This window comes from Ischnura elegans, chromosome 8, assembly GCF_921293095.1.
Source record: "Ischnura elegans chromosome 8, ioIscEleg1.1, whole genome shotgun sequence".
NCBI lineage: Eukaryota > Metazoa > Arthropoda > Insecta > Odonata > Coenagrionidae > Ischnura > Ischnura elegans.
Window position 1 is genome coordinate 26,204,028 of NC_060253.1, and position 17,482 is coordinate 26,221,509.

General features: G+C 39.3%; 1 protein-coding gene across 2 annotated transcripts in view; it reads left to right on the forward strand.

The window, feature by feature from the left end:
* Positions 1-17,482, forward strand: part of LOC124164191 (tyrosine-protein phosphatase non-receptor type 11-like) — a 1,101,414-nt gene that overhangs the window by 763,938 nt on the left and 319,994 nt on the right. The gene's annotated exons all lie outside the window — the stretch shown is intronic.

The following is a 17,482-nucleotide window of genomic DNA, read 5'->3' on the forward strand; positions in this document are numbered from 1 at the left end:
GACGCAAACTCTGTCCATAGATCGTCATCATCAGTCGTCAATCCTAAAGGCCGTTTTACACGGGGCACGGAATTGCGCAGGTTAGAGCTGCATTTATTTCTAAAATGGCGTGGAATTGTGCGAATGCATGAACGAAATTAGAACAGGGGCTATTTTGACGTCTCGCATCTACGCATTCTCGCATTTATTTTAGCAATTCACCGCTTTACACGACGCAATTTTGATTGCGCCTTCGCACGTACGTCAGATTACGCAATTCCGTGTACCGTGTAAAACGGCCTTAAGATTGAGAGAAATTGGAGTTTTTCCATACTAATGACTATCCTATGCCGAGTGTCGTCGTTTTAAGTTGCTGTGAACCTACGAACGCTCTTTTTGAGTTTTCAACTCCATAGCTTGGCCAATTTCAGTCAAGTATAGATGTTTTGAATGAGGCATCAGTTATAATTGGTAATTAAAACTCCCAGTTCCATACCACTCTTATAACATTACTTCCCCACAGGTCTGACTTGTCGACTTTCCTCCCAAAATTAACTTATTGTACACGATGATAGTTTAGATCGAAGTGCAATGATCATGAAGCGGACGAACTTATCCGCAGCATATTTTTATATCAGGGGCTTATTCGGTATAACATGGGGGAGGTTCATGGCCTGGATCCGTGGAGTATGCTATTTCCCCGGTTCTTATGGAAAACAATAAGTATTAAACTAATAATAATTTTTTTTAATGTATAAAGTTTGGGGGTTCATGACCCGTGTTGCCCCCCTAAATCCGCCAGTGATTTTTATTTTCGAATCTCGGCGTGGAATGTGGCCGTGGATCATCCCTTTGGTATTATTTCAACCTCCTGGGGACGATGGGAATGTTTCTATTTTCATTCTTTGTCCACCTGTGTACAGAAATCTTTGTGGTAGATTCAAATGGTATTTGACGAGCCGCGGTGCAGTGTAACTGTCCAGATTAATGGCATGCGTCGATATAGCCTCCCGAGCGCTATGGGGAGTCATTAATCATGACATCCATATTTGTCAACTTCCTAATTGAAGTGAGCGAGCTGTCCTTGATTCTCTCTCGTGTACTTGGGATAAGCGTTTCATATTTCAGTTTGGTATCTATGGAGATGTACTCTTACAATTAGTAAAAAAAAACGTTCTACCACAAATAGAGTGGAGGCACTCATTCCCTGAGACAAAAATAACTTTCTCTATTGTTATACTATATAGTTCCATTTGCCGTGCGCATGTTGGGCGAAATAATTTTCAGTGCCAATCTTCTGGGATGTAGTTGCCCTCACGGAAGTTTTTTTTTTTTATATTTGACAAAGCAAGGAGAATGAGAAACTTTACATAGTTATAATTATTTTTATGCAGGGTGATTAAGCAAAGTATTTAAAAAGGCGTATCCTACATAATACTAATTTATATAATGTTCTCATTTAAGGGTAAACAAACGCATTTGTTGCTATGTTACTATGCTTTGTGAGCGTGGTATCAGGCCAGTATTCAAGAACATTACCCAAGTATTCATCCCGGATCAAACTCGACTGGGTGTCATCGTTGGTATTACGATTACTCATTCAAGTCCTAACTCAAATTTAGTCGCCAAAGTCGCTGTTTTAGTTAACTTCAAGATTTCATTTCTATGCCCTGATGTGTTAGTTGTGCTGAATACCTTTCGGAAATATCTGATATATTTTGTACAAGTTTATTTTGTGATCTCTTTTGTATGTAGTATTCATCTTATGTTCTTAATGGACAATTTGTCCAAGAACAGTAAATATTATTATTATTAAATTCTTAGATGTTCACTGTCATCGCCTCACGTTTTTTTTTATTAAATATGTGTCGTAAAAATACTTCCTAGTGTGATATTGTCCTCTTGTAATGCTGTTTTTGATGAGGAGGAGAATATCAATGAAAATAATTTTCGTAAATGTATTCTTCTTTAAATTTTACCACTATTAATTTAGCCCAAGTGAGTTGTGTCGAAGTTAGTTTTTAAAATACGAACTATTGGCTCAAACATAACTTTAGTTTGACATCCGCGACCTGAAAATTGGTTTGGGACGTTTAGTTATTCAGTTATATTTTTACTAATTATTGCCAAATAAAATGCGCAGTAGCGATAAATAGCAGATGAGTAAATGGCTTTCTTAAATTTCGTGATTTTGTAACGCTGTCCCTAGTTGTGGGAGGCTCTCTGTCAGCTTGTTGCAGTTTTGGTGAATCGAGCAGCTTTCCTTTGTATTTTATTTAGTCCGCGTAATCGCGTTCGGTCATTGTGCGCCGATACATTGATAATGACTACCTAAAAGTTGAAACTCGGGGCGGTAAATTATATATTTAAAAAAATGTATTTCTTTATTCTTACCATTGTAGCACATCCAACGCTGTTGATCCCCTTATCCTTGGTGATGCCTCATTCAGGTGCCTAAATTTAGTCGTGCGTGATATCATTTTAATGCTTTTCATGTCGGTGCCTAATATGGTTCAGTCAAAGTGTCTTGAGAAGACTTTCATCCATTAGCGGAATCTTTTTGAAGTCGATTCATGTGGTGGTGGTCCTTGGACGGATCATCGGAGCTGCCTTGCCATAGGAGAGGCTTAAAACATCTCCCTGTCCATTGGTATTTCGGAGAGCATCTTTGAAATGTGAGCATCAAGATTTTGAAGCGCTCAAGCTCTCATCGATTGATAAGTAGCCGTCAATTTAACGGTGGGATAAAAGAGGCGATCGGGTTATCCTCAGTATTCTTTTATATTAGCTTCATTTCTTTCCCATTCATATGAAATAGGGAGTTTTTCTATGATTTTTTAGTATCTAAATTGAAAGATTATTACTCCTGGAGCACGTATTTCACGCTTTTAGATTTTTTAATGACGATATGTATTTTTCGCGATTAAATGAAAAGTGAAAAATTTTCATGCGCGCGAAAACGCGGCCGCTTTAAGTATGAATGCTGGGAAAACCCCGTGTGACGTCGTTCTGGTTCCCGCTGCCGCAAGTGAGGTGACCTTGGGGCGAGGCTTTGAGCGCCGGTACGACGCAGGATGCTATCAGGTAGCAGAGTACCCTGCTAGCAGGGAGCGCTTGGCTTGAATAAGGATTATTAATACCTTATCAAACGAAGGAAACTTTCCGACCATAGGCAGTTTTAATAGGTGATTATTAAGACATGTTTCCCTGAGCTCTTTGCCTCATGCATGCATTGGTAATCTCAGACGATGTAAAACTCCTATCCTCTCGTGTAGAAACTAGATCCCTGTGACGTCATGTGGAGTGGAATCGCATGGGCGCCAATCTGGCCTTTTTCAAATGAGGTTAAAATTGACCATAGCAATTCGTCTAAACTGGGATTTCTAAAACCAAATAATTTGTATATTATGAATACACTAATGGTGGGTAACGAATCGCAATCAATGCCTTTCGTTTTCTTTGATGAAGGAAACTACCCTATTTTCTCTGGTAGGCTTTGTCCACTTAAAGTATTTCAATGTCTTATAGCCATATGACGATACATGTGTCATTTCACCGCGAATCAACAAACTTTCGACCCTTTTGGTGTCATATTTTGATATAAAGTTCCGTATTGGCGTACCTCAATCTAAAGTCCGCCAGGCTGTTTAAACCTTTGCGGCACAATGTTTTTGAAATTAAAGTAGTCTGGTCCAAATTATTATTTTGGGAAACGGAAATAATTATAAAAATATTATATATTATTAATAATTATGGTCAACAAACAATCCTGTTAATTATAATTAACTGGATTGATTGTTGATCATTTAAATGTTCTTATTTTATCGCTTAAAGTTAAAATCCACCGGTTGTAATATAATGCAATCAAAGAGTTTATTCTTAGAAAATTTTCAATGTGTGTACCCAGCGAAACATTATGTTTGTACGTGTCGTATAATAGCAGAGTCTTGTGATATCGAACTCAACTAGACGTTGGACCTGATGTTAGCTTAACTACCTTCGGCGTGAAAATGAAATGCCCCTGTACTTTTTAAATTTGTATCTGGCTTTGAGTGCATGCAAGAATAATTAATAGTACCTAATGCGTCATTTTAAAGAAAATTTTATTATAAATTCTGATTTATTTTTTGCATTGTGAAAAAAGTCAAAAATGTAGACACGCCAGTGCAATAAATGACTCCGGGCGCCGTAAATTAGCCGTTTTGTCAAGAACTTTGTACCTCAACCTAGGGAAAACTACTACGTCTGCAACATTCATCTTCCACAATGAGTTGCAAGCTTTAATTGAGATAAATGAAAGGACTGCAGAAACAAGTGACTTTGTACGCAAAGTGACTTTGTGTGCAGAGTCACTTGTTAAGATGCTAAGTTAAATACACCAAAGGATGAAGTTCCCCATGAAAATATATTTTACTTAGCTGGGATTCGAACCCAGATCTACACCTGACCGGCAATCGGGAGATCCGGGTTTGAATCCCAGCTAAGTCAAATATTTTTTCATAAGCGAACTTCATCCTTTGGTGAGAAAACTGGCTTTTAGGAATAGGCCTGTCGAGCTAGCGTCGATCTTGGACTGCAAAGGATTAAGGGTTTTCTTCTCTCGGTGGGGAAGCTGCTTTAGGATCCAATTGTTGACGGGCCAGGGAAGAGGATGGTATCCTTGCATCATCAATTTTGTCCACGATTGTCCGACGTAAAGGAGACCGCGGAGGGCGAAGCAGAATGGAACTGGTTTTAGGAGGGCGACCTGTTTCTCCCTCCTGCGGACACCTTCCCTGAAATTTTTCCGTCGGGCATGCATATCGGATTACGCGTCAATGCATAATTCATGCACCAAGCTCTGCCTGGATCAAATTGATTGACTTGGATGGGAAGCTATATGGCCACGTCGATACATAGATGTCCGGGATGAGTTATTGCGGCGATGACATTAAGTGGCCAGGCTTCGGCGCAGTACCTTCGCTTTTACACTCATTTTGCTAATTTTATAGCGGCAATACGTACCGAATTTATTGGACCAAAATAAGGTAACATAACTGTAAAAACATCAGCGCGAATTTTTATTACATGTGGAGACTTGTAACGAAATCGTTTTGGCATTTGCGGCGTAGTTAATTTTTTGCACTTCTCTTTTGACAGTTTCTGATTTAATCGGGTTTATAAATGGCGTATTTTCGCGAAAAAAGAAGATTAATCTTCCAGTTTTTTTGTGATTTTTGATGAGGGTTATGGATTGCACATTCACTAGACAAAAAATCAAAATATCGAACTGAATTTTTACGTCGCGGTTAGAATTTTTGTGTCATCCTTTCAAGTATATGCAGGGTACTTTTTTTTTATTATCAACTCCCCCGTAAATAGCACATGACGGCCTTTTACAACGAGGGTTTCCAATGTTAACAACGTAGAACACAAACATCCATGCCCTGGATAGGGATCACCTACCCAGGTGGGATTCGAACCCACGACCTACGGTTTGGCAGGCGAGGACTTTACCCCACCGCCACCGAGGTCGGCACTTCACTTGTTTAACTTCTTTTTTGACATAATGTGATTTGATCCGGGTTATAGATGGCACTCTCACGCGAAAAAAACGAAGATAAGTTATTATAAAAAAGATATCGAGAGGAATTTTAATTTGGTGGGTAGACTGGTTACGCACGCCTTAAATTAATTGAAGCATACTTCACATTTTCACTCCCATTTTTACCTTTTTTGTTATTTGATGATGTTCATAGATGGAATATTCACAAAATGAAAACGAATATAACTTTTGTATGAAAATGATCGAGCAGAATTTTAATTCCGGTGGTAGACTTTTTATGGAATCCTCATCAATAAATATCCATTTAACTTATAGCGGAATTCAAAACACTGCATGAAACAAGTGACTTTGTACGCAGTCACGCTATTGTGAATTTCACCCTTTGGTGTATTATTTTTTACAAAATCCTGATTTTGGCAATTTGACAACCATAGCTGGAACATGGGATCTTGTTGAATTCTACTCGAGGAGCTCAGGAGGATAAACTATTTTCTTTTATTTTATTCATGGAAAATTTCAAGGCTTAGTTATGCACCAGCTATTTGCTTTCAAACTCGAAGTTTATGTAACTCAAATAATTTTTCGGTATATGATACTTCACTCTGACCCGAAATTCATTGTAATGAATTATCAATGTATCGTAAATCATGGTAAGAACTCGGTAGGTGGAACATGTCACCACTAAAGGAAATCTTCCCTATTCAGCCATTCACTAAAGTGTTTACAATAAAAAGGCAAAGTTGCCGACAACTGTGAGTTGAGCTGATGACGTCATTAGAGTTCTTGGTTCATGCACACGTTCTGTGAGATCCTTTAATTTACGAAAGGAATCACTTACAAGGGTATAAATAAAAGCTAGCCGCACGAGCCCCATTTACAGGATATAAGAATAACGGAAAAGCGGATACCCTCGTGACATGAGTTCGTGACGTCTGCAACTTGCCTGTTAAAGGACCGAAGATTTTTCGCCTCGAATGGTTCAAGCACAAATATTACAAAAGAGGATCCTCAAGTCTGCCTCTAAAAGTGTTGCCAACCTCCGCGCATTTAAATGGGTTTTCAGAAGCCGCCACTCGCCTCCGAGTTTCTCGGGGAAATAGGGTATAATTAGGGGTGTCTACAGAAATTTATATTCACGATGATGTGATTTATCAAAATCTTCTCTTATAGCTCTTCAATGCTATTCCTTGCAAATGCGACGACTATACTGCAAAATATTGGAAAAAAAATTTGAACGCATATCACTCATTACCACCCGCGGACATTATTATATGGATGTTCATCAGGGATAGGAAGTAAAAGGAAACGAAAAACATTTCGTTTCTATCCGGAGGAAAACGAAAATACGAGGCCTAGGTTTAGTTTCATTCCCGCACGAAATTAAAATCACCAAGTAGTTTAGTTTCGACCCGGGACGAAACTTTACTTCCGGGTACGAAACTAAATTAGTCGAAATTCCGCTGCTCATAGTTAAGTTTCGATCCCAGTAGTTGAGTGGAGGGGGATAAGAGGGAATAGTTTCGACCCATTACGTTTGAAATGCGTGTAGGGAGGCTAAAACATTGAGCTTAAAAATCGAATGGCCAGTTTGCGTTCACCGATCTTCTGTTATGTGACAATATGAGTGCCCTATGCATGTAATGACGGTAGGCCGAACCTCTACTTCAATCAAACATAGTTCGTACTCGGTGTGTAGGTTGAAACTAAACCGTTCGAAGGTGAAGTACGTAGTCTCTCCGGTGCGAAACATTATCTGCGTTTCGCTTCGTCCCAGATTTTTACTAGGTATAGTTTCGACCCGAAGTAGTTTTGACTCCGATTTCGTTTCGACCCTGAGTTTAGATCCCCGGGTTTAATTCTTTTTCGTTTCGTTTCTAAATTTCGCTCGAGGGAACGAAAATATTGAAATTTTACTGGTTATGACTTTCGTTCGATCCAGATGTTGGTGTGGCGAAGAAGGGAGAAGGTGAAGTGGACAGAGGAGGAACGATGAAGTGCTGGACATGGTGGGTGAGGAGAGACAGCTTTTAGATGAGATACGGAGGAGACAGAAGGTATGGATGGAGCGAGCACTTAGCAGGGAGGGGATGTTGAAAACACTGTTAGAGGGTAGAATGTTGGGTAAACGAGGGAGAGGAAGGGAAAGAATAGGATTTTTAAATAGAATGAAAGGGAGTAGGCCTTATTGTGAACTGAAGAGGGAAGTGGTCGATGGGGAGGGAGGATCCCAGAAATATTTTCAAGTATTCCATGGAAACCTACCTTCATCGGTAGTATACTTTAATAACAATAATGACTTTCGTTTAATGAAGGATGTAAGGTTTTTCCAGCGAATAGACTGGAGGAAGAGGAGGCAGACTTCGCCCTCGAAAGGTCGCGACGTTTCGACGCGTCGGTGCAGAAAAACCCTTTGACCCGGCTGGAAACCCGAGAACTCTTTCTCCGACTCTCGTTTACTTTCTATCGCCCCAGGTTATCGTACCCTGTGGCTCCATTGATTTCCCTGCTTTGATACTTGCATGTTCAACTGCGCGTGGTCCCTCCGTATGAAGAACCATTGGGTAAATTCCCCATCCCCTGGCGAGTCCCTGGAAAGGGCTAGCAGCAGTTCGCGCCTTTCCCTTCTCATCTGTCTTCCCTTAAAAACCACGGAAGCGTTCCGACTTAATCTCCGAGTTTGCCCTCCGAATTTGCATTCCCCGCGTCAAACTGGTTAATGTATGCCCAGCCGGTTTAAAGGTTGTGCTTTAAGCAGTATTTCTCTTTGAGAATCACTCCTGTTTACCCTCTGCCCTTTCTTTATGTATGCGAAGAATCTTATTTCGCTCAAATTTCAGGAGGCGAGCAAACATTGTGAAGCAACAAGCCCTTCGTTATTCGATTTCATTTTTTTTGTTTCCTTTTCCGTCTGAATCCTAAATTTCCCGCGAAAGATTGTTCGCAGTCGTTGAGGATTGCCGTGTGTAACTTGGAGATACTCACGGGCGTTGAGTTTAGTGAGCAAACATTTCCACAGGAAGATTTTAATTCCTAAAAATTCACTCTAATGATCTCAATGCTGGCGTTGCTAATGTGTGATCTTTCTATATTTGGGCGCATATCTCGTGAGTTTGGCGGTATAGGCGTTGAAATTTCTAGGAAACGCTTAAAGAAGAGTAAACGAATTGCCGTAAGGTGTGGGAGGTATGAAGATATTTTGGTAAATGTTTGAGATTTTCGAGGAAAGCTAATGAACTCATAATAACGAAGAAATTAATAAGCTTTGCTTTTGGACTACAAGGGAGAAAAACGTATCAAGAGTTGGCGCTTACGAAAATAACGATGTAGACATGGTGAAAATAGGGTTTTTGAAGTATATATTCAGTGATGGAAAGGAATAGTTCCTGAGGGAAAAGGAAAAGTGTTTTGAAAGTGTTATCTTCAAGCCGTGTATTCTTAGTTTATTAAAGATTAGATTTTTTCAAATGTCTTCCGGTGCGAAATTTGAGCTTTCCCGTAGCAGAGATATTTCTGTGCTTTATTAGCAATTATTTAGCAGGCCTCGCTGGCGGCGGGGTAAACTCCATGCCTGCCAAACCGCTGATCGCAGGTTCGAGTCCCGCTGGGGCATAGGTGTTTGTAAATGTGTTGTCCAAATATGTTAAAATTATCGTAATAGAGGACGCCTGTGATCATTACAGACTGTATTATTATATGGGTAAACTGTTCTCAGGTTTCCTACCGGGTTAATTCTTTCATAACGGCCGCTTCAAGCTCCGTCTCGGCGCTCATGTTTATTTAATGTCTTGTATGATGTTAGGCACGATGTGGTGGAAGTTCGTAATATTGTTGAAATGACACATTGCAATATTTCCACTTATAGATTTAGTGTGTAAAATAGTAGTGTAAAATAAATCTATAAGTGGAAATATTGCAATGTGTCATTTCAACAAAATTTATTTAATGTGTCGGGCTGAATGTATATTTATATAATTTTTGGTTGCTAAGACGCATTGTTGCAATAAATTTAGTTAATTTAAAAAATATTTAAAAAGTATTTATTTATTTTATTAGTTTTATTATAAAATTATTAAATACCTTTCTATCCGTGGGACCTGGTACAATTACCGTTGGAGGCAGAGAATTTTAAGAATTTTTCCGATATCTTCCTAATACACTCTTTGAGGGTAACGTAACTGCAATTTTCCGTACATCGGATGGGAAGTTAAGCTGTGGTCACCTTGTTGCTCCATTCTTGAAGAGTAAGCTAATGCCAACACCGGGTTTCCATCCACTCTTTCTTCCCTACCATCCCTCTTCGCACCTCAGCTCACGGGCACTCGTTATTTTGAAGTAATGAAATTTTTCACGTGGCTACTAACGTAACTCGCGAGGAGACTAGAGGCATTCGAGATTTGGGTGTGGCGAAGAATGGAGAAGGTGAGGTGGACGGAGAGGAGGAACGACGAAGTGCTGGATATGGTTGGCGAGGAGAGACAGCTTTTAGATGAGATACGGAGGAGACAGAAGGTATGGATGGAGCGAGTACTTAGCGGGGAGAGGATGTTGAAAACAGTGTTAGAGGGTAGAATGTTAGGTAAACGAGGGAGAGGAAGAAAAAAAGAATAGGATTTTTTGATAGGATGAAAGGAAGGTGGTCTAATTGTGCAATGAAGAGGGAAGTGCATGATGGAAGGGGAGGCTCCCGGAATTCTCCTTAAGCACTCCATGGAAACCTACCTTAATCGGTAGAATACTTTTATAATAATAACTAACTTTGTTTGGCCGTTTTGAGACTATGAAAACTTAGACTTTTCCAATTTCTTTGAAATAAGGGCCGGACCACTATACAGGATCCCTTTTCGTGTGATTAATCTTCGTTTTCTCCGTCTTGTGTTGCCTCAGTTATTACTCTGTCAGGTTCCCAGGGAATGTATTATCAACCCGATAATTTGATTTTTTATTAAAGTGACCATGGAATGCCATAACTGGTGCGAAATTTGAGCTTCCGCGTGGTGGTTATAATTTGCGTTGCCGGATGACCAAATGGGTTCTTTCGCCTTACCCTATTTTCGTCCACGCTGCAAGAATATTTTGAAGGTGTTATGCCTCATCATTACTTCGCTGCTGAGATCAATAAATTACTCTTCGTATTTTTTATTTGATGGACTTCACCTTGCATGTGTTTTAAATTCTTGTCTCTTTATTTTTTCGCCGAATGGTGATTTATATATTTTTACATCCGAGTCATTCAGTTGTTCAAGAATTGTTTGTGTTTGTTTTTTGAAGATTCTTTGCACACCAATTGGTGTGACTTGTTAAGCGCCCCCTAGTGCCAATACTTCGAAGTAATTCAGTCCACTTTCCTGCAGTATGTGATGTAATTTATACGCAGCAGTTATGAATGAATTTTCAAATGTTACAATATTTTAACGTTATTTTGCGTTGGCGTGTTGTTATGAAAATGCAGGTATGAAATTTTTTCCATCTTAACGTACTACTTATATCTGTTCGTCATCTTACCCCTCAGGTGGGGTAAGATAAGGAAAATTTCTATTTACATATGGTGAAATATTTTTCATGATTCAAAATGGGAGTGCGTGGTATCAAATTTTTAAATTAATTATAAGGGTTGAAATAACTGTCCTTTCAAATTTCGGGTATTTAAACCTCTTAATAAGCTTAGAAAAAAAATCTGAAGCTTATTCGTCCTCTTACCTACCTTTCCCTATGTATTCATCTAATCTAAGCTTTTATGTTCAGTGGATACTTTCCTTTTTCTGATACTAATGTAATAAATGTGATTTGACAATTTAAGCGATATTTGAAGCCAATCTAATCGCTTCTTGAATGAAGGGCGACCTTGCGTCTCTTTCGTCGTCCTCATTCCCTTCCGCCTCTGGTCCTCATTTTAAAAATATTTCCCTCGACTCGTCTGACTTCCTCGCCCTTTGATAGCGTCACTTTAAGTCTTTCGCATGTTATTTTGAGTTGTTCAAACAGGATTGCAAACAGAAAAAGAATTAGAATTCAATGTTTATTTTATGTGCGAACTCCACCGTATAATTTTTTTCCTAACGCTTCCCCTAACAAAATATATTTATAAATATGTCCGCCTATACTTCCGATCACTTTAGTAAAATACTATTTTAACTAAAAATCAGTTTTCTTATTCCGCAAGTACTTTTTATATATGAGCGACAGTTTCAAACATATGTTCTACTGAAGTAATGTATAATGCTTTCCCGGCGAATATAGGCAAAAAAGGCTATTTCGCCTTCTAGGTTATATCACACTGGAACTTAGGAATGTCCTCAACCGCTACGCCGCGGCCTAGCGGTTGAGGACGCGCGCCGGCTATTCTCTACTTATTGACTCAGCAATAGGTGGAAACCGGCCTAAAGGAGCATTCGTTTGGCTGAGTCGCGACCACTCACGTGACACCTGAAACCCGATAAAGTAGGCATGAAAACTGGCTTACTTCATCCACCCACCATCAGCCCTGATGATGGAACGAGACTCGAGTTCCGAAACGTCGGCCGAATATACATAGAACCCGCCTAGAAGCCCAAATAGCCTTTCTGGGCGAAGTACTGCTGCCTTCGTCAGGCTAACAGGCTAACTGGTTAGTGTGGTACAACGAAGCTAGCTTTATTTATTTTCAACCTCCCCAAAAACAGTGCATGGAGGCCTTTCACAACGGAGGAATTAACTGAGTACGACAAAAACATCCATGCCCTGTATAGGGACCACCTACCCAGGCGGGATTCGAACCCGCGACCTACGGTTTTGCAGGTGAGGACTTTACCCTAACGCCACCGGCCGGAAATTTGTGAAGATGAAGATCTTTTAATAGTAATAGTCTTAGAATCCAAAAAATGTTTCTACGTTTTCGATAAATGTTGGTGCTTCGACGATCTAAAATAAACTGTTAAGTATGATAGGTTGAGTGCGATTTAGAAGGTTGAATAATGCTTCAGAACAGTAGGAGTTGAAGGAATAAAAACATTGCTTCTTCTACTTGGTGATTTATTTTATCCGATCATGATTTCGTTCTTAAAAGCGAACAATACTGCTCATTTTACCTGTACTCCTCACTTAAAAAATGTTGCGTCTACTACCGCGATAAAGGATTCCCACCAAGTCGCGCCCGCCACTATTAATTATACTACAGAACAGACTCATTTTTCCTATATTTAGAGAAAATGAGCGTTGTGTGAAGTGGCCTTGATTCTTTTCCGTCGCCAACTCACCGCACCTCAGATCATCATTTTATAAACCATTTTCTCCGCTCGTCTCATTTCCTTACCCTTCGTGAACATCACTCCGCGAGAGGTTGTTACCAAGTCTTCCTCGCATAAAGGGTCCCCCCCATTCCTTGTCCCCCTTGGCACGTCTTCCTGTCGATCCGTGTGACGGCTCAATCAGCGGGGACGCCAATTTGCAGCGAAGATGTTTTCCTTCCTACTGCGCGGAATGATTCGAGAAAAAAGCGACACCTGCAACTGACGTTTTAGACTGCAATGCTCGTCGTTTTCCCTTGGAAAGGTCTTGTTGACGTGGAAGCCGAATGTGTTCAGGAAGGAAGTGATGCCTTTGACTACGTGTGAACTACGTTTTTGCTCTCTTAAAGAAAGAAATCCTTAGTCTTTTGTAAACCTGAATTCTTTGTTCCCTTTTCTAAATCATATTACTCCCTCTCCTGCGCCGACACTCTTATTGTTTGTCCTTTGCTTTCCTCCATTATCTGTGATAGAACAATAGAGCACATCTACATTCAAATACTATCCTGAAAGTCGCTTCAATAGGCCGTAGATATTCACACGAATGGTTAGAATCAGGGATGGCAATTGAAACAAAACGAAAATGTTTCGTTTCGATCCGGAGGGAAACGAAAATACGAGGCTTTGGTTTAGTTTCGTTCCCGCTCAAAATTAAAATAACCAAGGAGTACATTCAATGGTTTCTGGCGCAACTTTGTGGAAGTTGAAGCTCACAATTGACAAAACGACTTCGTTTTCTTCCACGAATTTATGTTCTCGGCAAGGGCGTACTCAGGATCATAACTAGGGGTGTAAGCCATGTTCTAGGAGGGGGCAAGTCAAGTTGTGACATTTTAGCATGGAAAAGGTGAATGAAACCAACACTTTAAGAAAATCATAACAGAGCTTTTTTTAGTTTATGAGATTATCTCCTTGAAAAAATAGTTTTGTATAATTTACATATCTTATACTAATAAATGTCATTTTTCGTGGGTTTAAAGAAAATTTGTTGAATACTTTCGTTTCAATTCAGTACTGATGTTGCTTAAAGACTTTTGTGAATTTTTGCATCTAGGGGGGCAGCTGCCCCCCTCTGCCCCTCGCTGGGTACGCCCATGGTTCTCGGTACGACATGGTTTAACCTCAAGAGGTAATTTTCAAGTACAAAAGTTTTTTTGATATGTCTTGTAAATTTATACCTGGAAGGGACTTGTTCTACGACGCCATCCCGGATTTGATTGTCAGGGTCCGGTATAGTTTTTCCTTTTTCGCTACTCTTGCGTTCTCAATCGCCTGGTGAAATAGAAATGGATGGAAAATTTGATAAATGCTGGTGCCAGTCGGGAACGTTTGTGGATTTTTTTTACGGCTGATTGATAGAAAAATAGTCAAGATAAGTAAAGAGCTAACGAAATTTTTCGCAGTTTTGCTACAATTTCAACGAGTTCCTTCGTGAAATATTGTGAGTCGAAAAATTCATCTCCTTTCGCTCAGAATAAGACATCTTGTAAGTCGACCGAGAAACAAGTGTGAATTCACTACACCCCCCCCCCAATATAAAAAAGACAATTATATAAAAGCACAATTATTTTCCCACAAAAAAATATTGAAAAATCGTAAATTTACAAAACATTTCTTTTTACAAATAAAGTTTTTTTCGATAGTGAAAAGTGTTATAATTAGTTTAAAACCAATTAATTAGTATCCTGTTTTCCATAAATTTTCTCCCCTGATTTTGGACCCCCTGAATGAAATTCCTGGCTTCGCCACTGACTTTGTTCGTCATGCATTTTTATTGTTCATAAATATTTTTCATCACGTACTGATACAAAATTCATGTACCTCATTCCTGTTAACTGAATCGTAAAGATGACATATTTAGGTATTTCCTCGTCCGATTACTCCTCATCTCTACCGGTTTAAAGCTTTACACGTTTTCATTATCAACATTTAAATTTGATGTAGCTTTATTGAACTATTGTAGAATAAAATAATTACCTATTTAATTTCTGTATTTTAAAAAAATCTACAGGATAACTTCGCAAATAATCCCGTTTTGATGTGAAAATTAGAGAACGTATCATTTTTCTTTTTTCAATTTTGTCCGTGCCTGGAGTTCCATGGATTAATTATAATCAAACACCCCGTTAACGCCCATAAAGTCCTTTTACAACAAGGGTTTCCAAATTTCAAAACAAAGCACAATACAAACATCTATGCCCTGGATAGGTATCACCTAACCAGGCAGGATTCGAACCCACGACCTACGGTTTGGCAGGCGGGAACTTTACCCTACCATCACCGAGGCCGGCAAGTGTATGCTCTCATATAAATAATACATACATTTCACAATACATCATAGCTACGTTTCACCAGTTCATCCGTCACTAATTTCATATTTCTCTCCATTACGTAAATGTTCCATTCAAAACGTTCTCTCAACGCTTATCATCGTGGTTACTATGACGACGTTAAGGTATTGTTGAGGACGAAAGAGCGTACTCTCCGTCTATTTCATGGATTTAAACGACATCCCGAGTGTTTCTTCCGCTTTTTAAGCAACTAATGGACCCAATACTTGAACACACGTGACACAAATATGTTCCCACCCACCTCCAAGACACGCTTGAGGAATTCAAGCGACAATCGACACGTTTTATTATAAGCTCGTGTGGTGGTATGTCATCCTGGATCCGCATTTGCTTTGAGTTGGTCTCTCTTGGTATTCGCAGTCAATACCCGATCTGCGGTGTTGACATTTGATTTGCGTGTCGTCTTCGGGTGGCTTATCTCTCAAGGTCCTCATTCATTCGCATTCGTGGTCTGAGCAGATTAGCTCTTGCCCCTCGAGAATTTTCGTCCTCACTTCCATTAGCTTACGCCCTCGTCTCCATTTTCTGTCTCCCAGCCCGAGCTAAATAATGTTTTCGTGCGTTTTCGTCATGCACGAAGAGTGTCTCTCTCAAATTGGAAGTTAAGAATGTGCGCACACGCCCTTGAAACTGGAGAATTACCATGGAATACAATAAAATATACACTTTGCTGGTTTTTCCATAAAATTGTTTTCCTCAAATGTATAAATATATTATTACATAAAGTTTAACCTGAATTTTATGACTATATTTTTGAAGATGCGTTGAAGAATGAGCAAAAACTAAATAACTGCACTCTTCAGTTTGTGCTTTTACGCTTTAATTTGTGTTTTTTATTTCCGAAAAAGGAAAGTATTTTCGATTTTTTTGCAAGATTCGAATGTTTTACGAGAACAGTATTGATTTAATCATTACCTTTTATCAAAAAGCATTGAGTTTCAAGAAAACTTAATTGTAAGCACAGTACGATTCATTTTGAAATGACTACGTTCGGCCGGATGTTGAAATTGTGTGATTGAGATTTTGGGATGGATTGAATGGAGGAGATAGGGTAAGAGGCAAGGAGGGAAACTAAATAGGAAATTATGAATGAGAGGTAAAGACAATGTTTATTCTGGTCCAAAAAACCATTAATAGAATTTATCCTTATCTACCTAATCAATAGAATTCGGTGGATAAGGATAGACAAATTACGATGAGAAAAACGACTTCTTCATTATGCTACTCTCGCGTAATTTTAATTAAAAGAAAACCTTAGCTGTGACCCCCTTTTCTTGAGTTGGTGACGTCATTAGAGTTTCGGCTCACTTACTCGTTCAAAAAGAACACTTCATCAAAAGAAAGAATTGAGCGCATTAGTATTAATTGTAACGGCCCACGCGATGAGTAGAAAAGTAACTGAGACGCGATGACCTGCTCGATGGGAACCGTTAACGTCATCAACTTACCTCCGAAAGAGTTTAAGGGAAAAAAATCGCAAATAACAAGAGAACTTGGTCTCGAATCGATCGAAAAAATAGGTGTCTTAATATTTCAAACTATATGACAATTGGCAGCAATAGACCGTGTTAGCAATGTTTTTGGAAAAGTCTGAGTTTAAATAAGTATTTTGAGGACATAGGGGAAAAGATAGGAGTACTAACAATTGGTTGGCCATACTGTGAGACACGATGGCCTCGAATTGAAACGGAAAAATGCGTTCTCTAAATATTTCAAACTATCGCAACTGGTACTAACAGGCCGTGTGAGTAATGTATATTACAAGAGTAGGGGAGAAAATAAGTGTTTTCAAAACATTCGGGATAAGTCTACTTAGTCGGAAAACAATATGAGACGCTTTAATTTGATGAAAATCGTCGTTGAAGGGCTGTTTGAAGGGAAGTTCGTCAAATGAAGGAATTGTAGAAGTAATTATAGACTAGCTGATGGGAAAATAGAGCGAAGAGCGGCGTTAAAAGAGTGTTGTGATTGCAGAGTGATGATGATGGCGATAAAATAACCTCTTCCTGTTACCTGAAGCATGAGTTAACTTGTATTTCAGGACCGTTTTTACAAAGAAAGTCCAACGAGGAAGGTGTTGGTAATTCAAGAAATGATGTAGTGCCTTGCAGGTTGGCTTTGAGACCATAAAACACCGCATACGTCATTTCAAGCAAGTGCTCTTTAGGATACCGTTTGTTAGAATTGGCTAAATATTTTCGCATTGGGTACGAGGCGTTTCCTTATGAGGGACTTGAACGCACCAGGTCGACAAACAAGGGGAATTTATTGACGCCTTTTGAACGTCTACGTTTCCTGTTCTAGACAAAGGATTTTAGCGCTATTTGCGGCGATTACCTACTCCT